This window comes from Amborella trichopoda, chromosome 1 (genome assembly GCF_054954075.1).
Source record: "Amborella trichopoda isolate Santa Cruz 75 chromosome 1, AtrichopodaSantaCruz75HAP2 v2.0, whole genome shotgun sequence".
Classification (NCBI taxonomy): domain Eukaryota; kingdom Viridiplantae; phylum Streptophyta; class Magnoliopsida; order Amborellales; family Amborellaceae; genus Amborella; species Amborella trichopoda.
In genome coordinates this window covers 54,628,360-54,640,414 of record NC_142336.1, presented here as the reverse complement: position 1 = coordinate 54,640,414, position 12,055 = coordinate 54,628,360, and the positions used below count along the sequence as shown (strand labels likewise).

General features: G+C 33.8%; 1 non-coding gene across 1 annotated transcript; it reads left to right on the top strand.

Annotated features, from left to right (window-relative positions):
- The first annotated feature begins 10,411 nt into the window (after positions 1-10,411).
- LOC18440917 (enoyl-CoA delta isomerase 2, peroxisomal) lies at positions 10,412-11,792 on the top strand. The gene has a single exon (XR_016061395.1). It is a non-coding gene; the product is annotated as an enoyl-CoA delta isomerase 2, peroxisomal (transcript).
- Positions 11,793-12,055: the final 263 nt, after the last annotated feature.

Below are 12,055 nucleotides of genomic sequence, written 5' to 3'. Positions count from 1 at the left end.
AAAAAGAGAGTGTTGGATATTACCTCAATCGAACTTATTACACCCTACACTGAGTCACCATCATCCGATGGCGTGGGATCCATGATCAACCTTCAATCTCAACCAAGAAAGCAAGTTTATGTCAAGCCACACCATTATAACATAAACCTCTTTGATCACAAACCCCAACCATAGCTGAATTACCTTAGCAGCCTAGTTTGAGAGAGATGAATTATCTTTTTGCTAAACCCTAAAACCCTTAGCCATAAATCCATAGTTGACAGATATGAGAGAGAAGAACTCTATAACTTAAACCCTTAGGTTCTTTCACAATGTAGGAGAGAGAGATCAAAGATGAAAAAGTGAGACATGCCCCCTTTTTTTGGCTTTCATGAGAGAGATATGAACCTTTATTAAGAGAGGGAGAGAGAGAAATTCTAAGTGGGATATGAGAGAGAAATATGAAATTAGGTACAAGAAATACGGTGTTGAGATTTTTGGGTAGAGACAATTCCTTTTTATAGGCTTTGAACAAGATTATGGTTTTTTAGAGTTTTTCTTGGCTCGCCTCTTCTTGTGAGATTGAATATGAACCATTGATCTTTGATGACTTGTAAGGTGAGAGATTTGAGCCATCCATTTCATATATGGGCATCAACATTATGGAAGTTGCATCAACCATTATCCCCCTTTCCTAAACTATTATCCCATCAATAGAAATTAAATAAATTAAATCTAATCAAAATATTGTGCATACCATAATATAGCACAAGTTTACTAAATCTTTCTACAAAATTTTCAAAGATATATCAACAATATTTGGTCCATATTTTCCAACGATATTGCCTCATGCTATATCACCACAAAAATAGAAAAGAGAATAAGGGTGGGGTGTGCTACCCCAGGGAGGCACTCATGAGCCCTACCTTCTAGAAATATAGTGGGTCCATGTATACAATGGGCCCTCATGATATTTTTATATATTTAAAATTAACAAAAATATTTTAGAATATTATTTGAATATTAAAAATATTGTAAAATCAATTTATTTAATTTTATAAATCTAAAAATCATAAATATCCAAGGGTTCATAAAAAATCAAATAATAATTCTAAAATAATTTCCATCATAATCATAAAACAAACACAATTAAATTAATTTGATGGGAAAAAGACCCATATAGTTTAAGAATTAAATCAACAATCATGGGGCACTCCACCTTCAACTGTGGACTACAGAGTACACTTGCTTTATCAAACCGACCCAGTATCTCTCATGACCCACAGTCCAAGCAGTGGCTCATTAGCGGGTCACCAAAGTCTAACCAATGAGCCAAAATGTCGTAATCCCAGTATGTGAATTTCAGGTCCTCCCCTAAAGATGAGTCAATATCACTTAGACCTGATACAACCACAGCTCCTATGGTGCATAGGTGTATCTCTCACACATGCATACGCTTCACCTTGAAATGTAGCTTACTTGCTTTCTCGAACGATCTATCAATATGCATGTTGTGTGATGGCACATGGATGAGGCTTTCGTCATCATCTCTGTAGTCACCATCACACACAAGGGTCACATAGTCATTCGGCTCACTCATCCGGGCATATGCTCCAACCTCATCAAGGGATAACCCATTAGAACCCTTCTCGGTTTGTTCTCTATGCCCAAGTAACATGGGTTTTTCCCAATCAACTGGCCTAGATCGTCAAACATAGTTCGATATCCGCAAACATCGTTTGCTTAGTATGATCCACGAGGAACCATACCCCCACTGAGTTCATGTTCCACTATATTATTTTATTTTACAAGCACTCATAAGGCCTTTAAGGGTCACATAAACCCAACAACTACTGCCTTAGGAAAGAAACGCTTCCCATTAAAATGGTGGTGGAATAATTATCCTTTTGGCAAGAGGTTCGAAACCATAGTGGGGTTGTTCTTTGTTCCACAAAAAAAAAGAAAAAAGTTTATATAAGGATGAAACCTTATAATCTAGAACTACGGATGTACCCAAAAAATCCATCGAAAAAGGTAGTTTTAATAGTGAAAAACCCTTTGATTGATCATCTCGACATCGACATGTATGACCATGAAAAATAAAAATATTTTAAGTCTCAGAAATAGTGCATTTTACAACATATTATCTACACCGTCCATTTTCAAGATTTTCATATGTTTATAGATGACTCGATTTTAACCATTTTTGAAATTTAAAATTTTATAATTAGATATAAAAACAGATTTTATTTGGGTACAAAAATAGTGACACTTTAGGATAATAATTTTAAAAACCTTGCTAGATTTTCTGTACCAAAGCAATGTCAAAAAACTTAAGGAAAAAGTTTATATAAGGTTGCAACCTTATAATGTAGAGCTACGGATACACCTAAAAAATCCATTGGAAAAGGTAGTTTTTCTGTTGAAAAACCCTTTGATTGATCATCTCGTTCGAGATGTATGACCATGAAAAATAAAAAGATTTTAAGTCTCAGAAATAGTGCATTTTACAACATATTATTTACACCGTCCATTATTAAGATATGTTTATACATCTACTTGATTTTAACCATTTTTTAAATTTAAAATTTTATAATTAGATATAAAAATAGATTGTGTATGTGTGTGTGTATATATATATGAATTTGGGTACAAAGAGAACATTTCACTTTGATACAAGGAGCTCACAATTACTTACAACCATCCAATGTGAAATTTGATATCTTGGGTGTGTCACAAAATTTGAAAAAATTTCTTTTGAAGTTTAAACATGGTCAATGAAATAAATGCAGCCATCTAATTTCTCATCCAATGGTCAAGATTAATTGTGACCACCTTGTTTCAAAGATAAATGGTCTCATTGTATATATATATATATATATATATATATATATATAATTTGAATATTTTTGAAATGATAAGTGAGCGTTTTTTGCCATAATACTTATTTTTATGTTTTTTCTTTTTTTACTTTTGTAAAATCTAGCCATTTGCAACTTAATTATATTTTTTTTAGATGTATATTTCTATATGTAAAATCCACTCATTTGTAACTTAGTTATATTTTTTAAAATATATTTTTTCTTTACTTTTTTAAGCTTATTTGGACTTTTAAGTTTATTTTACTTTTCCTATCCTCATTTAATAGTTTCATAGTTTTATTTTTCTATTTTGTTTTACTTTTTCTATAACATTTTTTTTGTCTATAGTGGACTCAGGCAAAGCCACTGGACTTGCCGGGGTCAATTGCCTTAGCGAAGGGCAAGAAACTCTTGGTCAAGACGAGATTCTGAACTTTGACCTTGTTTGTCACTAACCAGACAAATGGCACCGATTCAACAACAGGCCACCGAGCGCTGGAGACAAGGAGTGGGCCAAGAGTTAAGAAAGCACGAACCAACATGAATACCACACAACGTAGATGAAGAGATCACGCAAAACACCAGGTCAAAAGGGCAATGCAAAAACACCAGCCTCCTTACCTTTATTACATAAGACGCATATGTTACGGAGAGGCATCCGAGAAGATCAGTATATCACTCTATAGCCTATATCAATTTACGGAAAATCGACTCGTCCAAGATACTCTTATCTTTGGCCGAGTCGAGTATCTCGGCTTGGATCAAAGTGGTCACAATTAATCTTGACTATTGGATATGAAATTAGATGGCTGCATTTATTTCATTAATCAAGTTTAAACTTCAAAAGAAACTTTTTCAAAATTTGTGACGCACCAAATATATCAAATTTCGTATCGTATGGTTATAAGTAATTGTGACCTCCTTGTATCAAATGTAAATGCTCTATTTGTACACAAACTCAAACTCATATATATATATATATAAGAAAAAGGCCGGGTTAGCCAACTTGCTTATATGAACATATGAGCCCAAACTCCATATATATATATATATATATATACCATTTGTATATTTTTTTTTTAATTTCTAAATTTGATAAAAAAAAATTTATATGTAACCCAAGTAGTGCACACAACTTGGGGATACTCAGACTCGCCCTAGTGGGCTCAGGTGGACTCGTACGAGTCACGAAAAGTGTTTTTAGAGACATATATTCTACCCGGGCGAGCTCACCGGTATGCTCAAGGTCACGATTATTTCTCGAGTCGAGCCCCAAAAATAGTTTTACTCAAGGTTTTGAAAATCGGTGATTTGGATCAGAATCAATAGATCCAGATCTTGAATCGGTCAGGGTGATCTAGATCCCACTAAATGTCGGGAACCATCCGGTTCTATTAGAGAACTGGCCATTTTTGTCAAAAAATCAGTCCCACTCTATTTTTTTTATAATATTTTTCAGTTTTTATATTCCTTAATATTTTTAATTTTTTATTCACCGGTTCACTAGGTCAGATCATTGATCTCGACCTATTTCCTAGTGGGGAGATCCCGGTCACAGGACTCTGATTTGGTTTTACAATTTCTGTATTGTACTGCAGATTTCCATTGCCGATTCTGTCCAGACCCCTTTATCCAACAAAACTAGGCCACAGATGCCTACACCTCGGCGGAGATTGGCACCCTACTAATAAAGATCATATGGGTGGAATTCTACTTTGTTTACTGGTCCCCTGCCGGTATACTCTTTCAGGAAAAAAAAAAAGTTCTCGCAATCGCCGGTTTTCACTCATCGTTACCTAATTTTGGATTTTATGGAGTTTGGTGATATATACATCGGAAAGGCATGTAATTGCATTTTATTTTATGAATATTAATAATATTTAAAAAATCGTTTGTCATATATATCTTTAAAATTTATTATTTTTTTATAAATAATAATTATAGACACACATCAAATTCAAACACTTTGTCCTTGTCTAGGTAACATAACTTCTAATCTCATACTATCATAATGCAATGAATGGGTGTTGTTTTAGGGAATTTTTGGATGACAATTAGTTTTATCTAGAATAAATTATCATATCTAAAACTAATATACTCTGGAATATTATCTTATGGGATTGTATACAATGAGACCATTTATATTTGGTAGAAGGAGGTCACAATTGCTTACAACCATCTGATGTGAATCTGATAGCTTGGGTGTATCATAAAGTTCGAAAAAATTACTTTTGAACTTTAAGCTTGGTCGATGACATAAATGCAGCCACCCAATTTCACATCCAATGGTCTAGAATAATTGTGAACACTTTGTACCAAAGATAAATGGTCTCATTATATACTTTCCCTTATCTTATTAGATATTTGGGCAAGTTATATTATGTATCATATTTTTTTATTGTTCAACTTTTTCATCGAGTTCTATCTATTTTTAGTTATTTGACTAAAACTATGTAATTTTAAACAAATTACTATGAATAAAATAAAAAATTACCTTTCATAAAGATAAACTTATATGTGAAACTATCTATAAAATAGATAATCTATTATTAAGATTAATTTTATTGAAATAGTAAATTATTTGCGATACCAAATACATTAATGCATGCCTTTAGTTTTGGGAAATCATCTATACATAACCGTTTTAGATCAATAATCTTAAAAAGAAAGTTTTGTGGTTACAGAAACTGTGTCGGGTTTTGGCCGTTGTCATGTGGTGCTAGATTTTGAGTTCGCAAATTTTTTTGCGCTTACTTTCCCAGATGTAAAAGCTACATGACAGATTTTTTTTTTTTGGAAATTTCGGTATCCACCCAAAAATCGCCATATGAATTCGTAAACAAAAGAAAATTGATTTTGGGCTCTTCAACACTTAGAATTCGCATTTACGACTGGAGTGTGATTTGAATTTTGTTTTGTATCAATGTTTTCATGTTTGTTTATGTTCAATAAGTAATATTTTCAAAATTCAAGGTCCTAAAAAAACTCCAAGATGGGGTTTTACTCGAGAGAATAAATAAACAATATGTATCCATGTTTCATGTTTTTCTTTACTTTTAGTAACATTATCAAAAATTAAGGTCTTAAAAATACTTGTAGATGGTGTTTTACCCGAGAGAATAAATAGACAATATGCCTCCATGATGTGACTTAGATCTTTTCATGATTTAGCATTTCAACCGTCCATCATGGAGGACGACAGTCGACCGTTTGAACAGTTCATTCATGTGGGAATCACTCTAAAGTGGATGGTGGTGGAAAGAGAGTGAACCTCCCACCAAGGCCACAGATATATTGTAGTAGGCTCCACTGCCTCTGTCGCCACTAGAAATCCATCCAATGATCGGAGAACAATGACACTCATGAATATAGATCGTCACTGCTTACATTCTTTTTTTTTTTTTTTGACAATGGTCCTTAATGCGCTTACGTTTTTTTTTTTTAATGTTAACGTAGGAAATTTAACCTAAAAAATTATTATTATTATTATTGTTATTGTTATTGTTATTGTTATTATTATTATTATTGAAGAAGTATAGCCTCACCAAAAAATCTTGTCGGGAAATTGCTTTGGGTGAAGGAAATCTTTAAAATGGCACTAAAATCTATTTCCACCACGATTACAAAATTTATAGCTTAAAAAATCGCAGATCCATGAATACTTGAAAATGGATAGTCTAGATAGGACCCTGTTTCTTTGCAGCCAAGCCCATATATGTACAAATGCGGACCTCTTACTAAATCTATTTTTGAGATGGATTTTAAGACTTAAGTTTTAAGGACATATAATCTCTAACATGGAGATCATGAATATGACAAAATAAATAAATTTAAAGAAATAAAAATAATAATGCTAGTAAGAAAATATTTAGACCATTAGTTTTCATTGTTTTTAGACCGAACACCTACTTGCATCCATCTTTTAAGATGGATGCTTTACACTTTCTAGACTATATATATACATCCGTGTAGAAATGCGATCCAGCATGCATGAAACAATTTTCCGTCGAGATGATGTATTGTAAATATGTACTGTTATTTGGTTGAAAATCCTTTTTCGTTTCTTTTACAGTATACTAAGATAGAGATGTCAATTTGAAGATTTAATGAGATCTATAATTGTCTGTAAGTTTTGACCCAGCCTTACTTTTCTATAAAACTTTGACCGTATTTTAACCTTCTCCTTTTTTTACTCCAGGCTCAAGATAAATGACATTATTTTCTGATAAGGAATGGGGTGTCGCCCATTTTGATTGGATTTTAAGGCTTATAAAATCCCATTGAACCCTACCTTATTCCCATTCAAAGCATTGGGGTAGCCCACCACTACACCAATCAAATTGCTCGTAAATGCGTTACAGATCGGTCGAACATAGTGTTTTAAAAGTCGGATAGGTGGGTTGGATCGTTTTATTCTATAGATCCTCGTTGGATCTCAGGAACACGGTCCGGATCAATCCAAGTTGGTAATAAGAAAATATTGAATAATAAAATAAAAATAGAAGTTTATACTGTGGGGATTTGGAATATATATATATATCATCATTTTAACATTTTTCAAATTAATTGGGGTCGGCTACATATGTATAATCGTGGTTATTCATTCTGTTATATTAATGGTTATATATTAAGTGAGACCAAAAGTCCTCATATCTTTTCAAATTACTTTCAACCATATTCTTTTAAGCCTATCCCTTGTTTTCTTCAGTCCTTCTACTTGAACTAACTCACATCTAATCAGTGTTGTACTTGGTCGGCGCCACAAATGGCCAACCCACCTAAGTCTACTCTCTCTCATTTTATCGCTTATAAATTTCACGTTTAAATTCTCTTGAATAAAATTATTTCAATTTTTATCCCTTCTTGTCTTGTCATTCATTCATTGTCTAAGAAGGGTGATGACCTTAAACTTTCCTTTAATCCATCCCATGTCTGGGTAAAAGAGCATGGTTGTGTTAGGTAGGCAGCCAATACAAAATTTTGCCAAAACTCACCATGAATACTGATATATATATATATATATATATATGTATATATATATATATAACAAACCCTCAAAATAAAAAAGGTTCAAGTTAGAAGAGGTTGTGATGGGTGTATTTATCAAAACAATCATTATTTTTTATTAAAAAAATATTTAAATAAGTAACTTTACCATTAAGCACGAAAAAAATTGAAATTTTTACAAAAGTACAATGGCATTTTAGAAATTAGTGTCTTGAAACTTTATTTGTAGAATGTCATTGTCTTTTAGTTAAAATTTCAATTTTACCCTTTATGGAGACAACAAAAATACCTTTTGTCTTGTTGTAATATTTACAAATTTGCCTTACAAAAGTAATTTTTTAAAACAAATGGATAAAAAAATTAATAAATCCACCCTTCACAACTCTCTCTATCTTGAACCTTTGTAATTTGAAGGTTGTGAAGTTTAGAATATCCCTATATACAGCTTTTCCCTATATATATATATATATATATATATATATATATATATATATATATATATATATATATATATATATATATATACGTAAAAATATAGGGTGTGCAGTCTAGCTTAGATAAGCTAAATGCGCCAATGGCTCAAACTGAAATCTAGGCCAATCTGACGATCACGTATGTCTAGTAATATTTGAATTTTAATTTTTTTTTATAAATCTAAATCACTTGAAATTTTTGGCGTGTGTTCATAAAAAATAGGTAAATATTTGAAAAATATTAAAAAAATATTTTACATGAAAAATATTTACCAAAATACCCCTATAAAATTTTTAGGAGTATTTTGGTCAATTAGTTTTTTTATAGATAACTATTGTTATATTTTTATTAGGTGCGCTTGAATGAGAATCACATACACCTAAAATTTCAAGTGATTTGGATTAGTAGAAAAAAAAGTAAAATTTAAACACTACCAGACATCCGTGATCGTCAGATCGGTCCAGATTCAATCGAATCTGGACCATTGGCGCATTTAGCTTATCTAAGCTAGACTGCACGCTTTAGCTTTTTCCACATATATATATATATATATATATATATATATATATATATATATATATATATATATATATATATTACTCAAGAATGGAAAATATGTACTTAGATCCGAGGCTCTAAACAATCAAATTAGATCCGACCTCAAAAATTTCACTAGAAGAGATTATTTTTTGTACCTAAATATCCTCAAATTAATCATCTCAACATCAAGATGTATAGACATTAGAAAAAAAATAGATTTCAAGTTTTGGAAATAGCTTATCTCATATCGCATTTTTGGATTGTCAATTTTCAAGTTTTTATATATCTGCTCGATCTACACTATTTTTTAAGCTTTAAATTTTCTAATTAAATATGAAAAATATATTTCAAGGCTATTATTACAAAGATTTTCAATATTAAAACGATATTTCTTGACATTATTTGAAGGTGCATTTTACTTTGATTGTTTACAGTATTCAAACCGCCCCCTTCTGGATATACAATACTAATGATGAACTTAAAATTTACTTCTCCAAAATATTTGATTATATAATGCCCTTATGTGTTCAAAAATGACTTTTAATTATAACGAGCTAATGTATTTTCAGGAAGGATGTTTTTATTCTTTTAAAATCACTTTAAAACTCAAGTTTGAATTTAAAAAAATTCATTTGATTTTATGAATGATGAGTAGATCTTTAAAGCAATTTAAAATTACAAATATGTCATTCTCAAAATTTTTTATATTTGTTAAGGTATTTTGCTATAAAAAAATTCGGAATAGGAAATTCTAAGTATACCATTAGTATATTGTATTTTAAAATAACCTACATATATATATATATATATATATATATATATATATATATATATATATATATATATATATTTATAGGAAAAAGCTAAAGTGTGCAGCCTAGCTTAGATAAGCTAAATGTATCAAAGGTCCAGATTGAATCTGGACCGATCTGACGATTAATATTTTAATTTTAATATTTTTTCTACTAATCCAAATCACTTGAATTTTTTTATTTTTATTTTATATATATATATATATATATATAAAAGCCAAGATGATCAATTAAAAGACTCCCCTACCTCTTTGAAACGCTAGGTTGCGTTGGATTTTTTATATACGCTTTACTGCTATGGTATAAGGTAAGGCCGATCGATCCCCATCCAGATAAAACTCATCATATTTTGAAAGCAAAAGGATGGAAATGGTTTTTTTATTTATTTTCAGCACCAGAGAAAGACGTTAAAAAGTTGGGAGGAGAAATGGGAGTTTGCTACTTACTACATGGGCAGGCAAGTGTCATGATGAAAAGGAAATCCACAGCGTGCCTTCTAAGACACTCATGACCTCTGGTCCAAATTCCAGGGGCAAAATAGTAATTTGGGATGAACATCACCTTCCCTGGAAAGGCCCCGGCATTTTCCTGACTTTTGCTTTGAATGGGAAGGGCACGCAAAGATGAACCGATTTGCCACGTGGCACGGCAACGGCCGTCCCAAGCTCCTTAAATATAGGGTCCGTCTTCAGAGACCCAAGAATCGTATCGGTTTTCCTCATCTGGTCGGAAACATCGCCGGAAAAACTGCAAACCATCTTTTCCCGGCTGATTGAATTAGAGATCGGAAGCATCTTCCCCTTGTCTCTCTTAATAATTGCCTTCTCTAGAACATGGGATCACTGAATAACACAGACAGCACAAGCTGCACCCTTGAGAGGCGCGGGAGAGTCTTCATCCTCCGCCTCACCTCCGCCAACCCGAACGACGAGCACCGCCTCACGCCCCGCCTCCTCTCGGACATCCTCGCCGCCCTCGACGCTGTAGATTCCCACCCCGATGCTGCCGCCCTCATCACTGCCTCCCATGGCAAGTTCTTCACCAATGGCCTCCACCTCAGCTGGGCCAACCAAAAACGCAGCTCCCGCCTCCCGAAACTCCTTGCCCTCTTCGAGCGCGTCGCCCTCCGTCTCCTCAACCTCGGGATCCCCACGATCGCAGCAGTCCAGGGCCACGCTGCCGGCGCCGGCTTTCTTCTTGCCATGGCCCACGACTACAGGTTCATGCGATCCGACCGTGGGTTTTTGTACTGTGCTGCTGTGGACGCGGGAGTGGCATTGCCGGAGGGGTCTGTGACCTTGCTGAGGGAGAAGATGGGGGGCCGGGCGTTGAGGGATGCTGTTCTGAGGGGGGAGAAGTACACGGCGACGAGGGCAGAGGGGCTGGGGTTGGTGGATTGGAAGGGGGAGGGGGAGGAGGGGGTGCTGGAGGCGGCGTTGGCGGAGGCGGAGGTGTTGGTGGGGAGGGAGTGGGAGAGGGGGGTTTATAGGGCTTTGAGGAAGGGTATGTATGGGGAAGCTATGGACAAGTTGGAGGAGGGGGTGGCCATGGCCAAGGCCAAGGTGGTGGGCAAGATTGGAGAGGATGACGACGACGACGACGATCTTTAGATACACAATGGAGCGGAGGAGGGGATAGGGTGGGTCGGTGATATCTTTATTTCGTAGGGGTAATTTGTGGGTTTTTACGGTGCATTACTATTTGTTTTTTTTTTATAAGAGAAAAAACATGACTCGTATAGCTGATTTCTAATACTTAGAAAAATGATGATAATTCATCAGTTCTATTATTCTTTATTTTTGGCTCAAGAAAGCATAATCATAAAGTTCATCAGCGTCCATTCAATCAATTGGGCGGTGTAGGATAATGGTCATTAAATGGGTTTATAAGAGTGTACACCTTTACTTGTTCCCACTGGCTTCCATCGCCCTTGAATCTTTTGATGGAAGGATTTCATGGGATTCATTTAACATGATCATATGGATCTCATTGTAGTCTCCCATTCTCTCAAGTTCACTACTCGGTAAAGTTCACCATTGACGACGTGGTTGTATCTCACCCGTGAATTGTAATCTCTCAATTGTTTTGTGTAAAGAGAAAGTATTGGTCACAAGGAAAATTGTTTCATGCGGGGTGGATCGCATTTTTATAATATGGTCGTATTTCTATAATATGTTGTCCTAAGATATAAAGCATCTATCTTGAAAATAAATGCAAAAAAGTGTTTAATCTAAAAACAATTAAAACTAACTGTCTTAATAGAATTATTATTTATAATTTTTAAAATTTATTTAGAAATGGCTGATTTCTACATAGACACATAGCAACCGTGTCCTAGGTAATACATGCTTTCATATCCTCTCTTTTTTTTTTTTCTTTTTT